Raw genomic sequence first — 2102 nt, forward strand, 5'->3', positions numbered from 1 at the left:
TCTGTGTGGTGAGTGTGTGGGTCTCTGTATGGTGAGTCTGAGTCTCTGTGGGTGTCCATACATTTCCACACGATGATGATGATGATGATGTTATCAGCCACTTGGTTGAGCTTCTATCGTTTGTAATAGCCAGCGCTACATAGCTCCTTACCTGGTAAAATATATATCGTTCAGTTTAGTATTTGGGTTTCTGTATCTTTGTGGGTCTCTGTGTGTGTCTCTCTGGGTGTCTGTGGGTCTCTGTGGGTCTCTGTGGGTCTCTATGGGTCTCTATGGGTCTATATGCATATCTATGGATCTGTGTGTCTCTATGGGTCTCTATGTATTTCTATGGGTCTTTGTCTTTACGATTCTCTGTGTATTTATATGGGTCTCTATGCATCTTTGTGGTTCTCTGTGTGTCTCCCACATCCCCCCACCAGGAACCCACCATCCGCACCACGAACTCACAACACGGACCCACACACTCACCACGCACCCACATCCTCACCATGGGCCCACACACTCACCACGAACCCACAACACGGACCCACACACTCACCACGCACCCACATCCTTACCACGGACCGACACACTCTCCACAATCCCACAACAAGGACCCACACACTTACCACGAACCCACAACATGGACCCACACACTCACCAGGAAGCCACAAAACTCACCTCGTCAATAGTTTCGCTCGGATAGCTTCAGCAGAAGTTGTTCGAAAGGTGACGATGATGAAGCTGAAGCAGCTGAAGTTTAAGAAGCTGCCGTCTCCTTCATGCCCGTCTCGTACTCTGAGGAAGCACGTGGTGATTGCGACGTCACCGGTGCTGTCACAGTGCGAGGGACGTTGCCACGCCCCCTTCAGCCACGCCCCTCCGAATGACGTGAGAGTGCGAGGCCACGCCCCCGGAAGCCGCCTCCCGCCCCTCCTCTTTCGGCGACCCCCACCTCCACCCCCAGCTTCTACTTCCGCTTCCGGTCCGGGCGAATGGCGGCGATGGCGGGAAAATCTGAACCCTGTCTGGGCCTCCTCGAGGTCGGCTCTGTGTGAGGTGAGTCTGTGGGTCTCTGTGTGTCTGTGTGAGGTGAGCCTGTGGGTCTCTGTGTGAGGTCAGTCTGCGTGTGTCTGTGTGAGCTGAGTCTGTGGGTCTCTGTGTGAAGTGAGTCTGTGTATGTCTGTGTGAGGTGAGTCTGTGGGTGTCTGTGTGAGGTGGGTCTGTGGGTGTCTGTGTGAGGTGAGTTTCTGGGTCTCTGTGTGTGGTGAGTCTGTGGGTCTGTGTGTGTCGAGTCTGTGGGTCTCTGTGTGTCTGTGTGTGGTGAGTCTGTGGGTCTCTGTGGGTGTCTGTGTGAGGTGAGTCTGTGGGTCTGTGTGTGGTGAGTCTGTGGGTCTCTGTGTGTGTCTGTGTGTGGTGAGTTTGTGGGTGTCTGTGTGTGATGAGTCTGTGGGTCTCTGCGTGAGGTGAGTCTGTGGGTCTCTGTGTCTGTGTGAGGTGAGTTTGTGGGTATCTGTGTGTGGTGAGTCTGTGGGTCTCTGTGGTGAGTGTGTGGGTCTGTGTGTTGAGTCTGTGGGACTCTGTGTGGTGAGTGTGTGGGTCTCTGTATGGTGAGTCTGAGGCTCTGGGTGTCTATACATTTCCACACGATGATGATGATAATGTTATCAGCCAATTGCTTGAGCTGCTATCGTTTGTCATAGCCAGCGCTACATAGCTCCTTACCTGGTAAAATGTATATCGTTGGGTCTCTATGTATCTTTGTGGGTCTCTGTGTTTGTCTCTCTGGGTGTCTGTGGGTCTCTGTGGGTCTCTATGGGTCTCTATGTATTTCTATGGGTCTTTGTCTTTACGATTCTCTGTGTATTTATATGGGTCTCTATGCATCTTTGTGGTTCTCTGTGTGTCTCCCACATCCCCCCACCAGGAACCCACCATCCGCACCACGAACGCACAACACGGACCCACACACTCACCACGCACCCACAAAACTCACCTCGTCAATAGTTTCGCTCGGATAGCTTCAGCAGAAGTTTTTTGAAAGGCGACGATGATGAAGCTGAAGCAGCTGAAGTTTAAGAAGCTGCCGTCTCTTTCAAGCCCGTCTCATACTCTGAGGA

At 52.5% G+C, this 2102-nt stretch overlaps 1 long non-coding RNA gene across 1 annotated transcript in view; it reads left to right on the plus strand.

Moving 5' to 3' along the window:
- Positions 1–426: 426 nt before the first annotated feature.
- LOC142907596 (uncharacterized) overlaps positions 427–2102 on the plus strand; it is a 5346-nt gene continuing 3670 nt past the window's right edge. The window contains exons 1-2 of the long non-coding RNA XR_012931112.1: positions 427–1041; positions 1910–2102. The exon at positions 1910–2102 is cut by the window's right edge and continues 281 nt beyond it. This is a non-coding gene — a long non-coding RNA (uncharacterized LOC142907596). The remainder of the gene's footprint in view (positions 1042–1909) is intronic.

The sequence above is a fragment of the Petromyzon marinus genome, chromosome 80 (assembly GCF_048934315.1).
Source record: "Petromyzon marinus isolate PM22_M1 ecotype Great Lakes invasive population chromosome 80, UKy_Petmar_22M1.pri1.0, whole genome shotgun sequence".
Classification (NCBI taxonomy): Eukaryota; Metazoa; Chordata; class Hyperoartia; order Petromyzontiformes; family Petromyzontidae; genus Petromyzon; species Petromyzon marinus.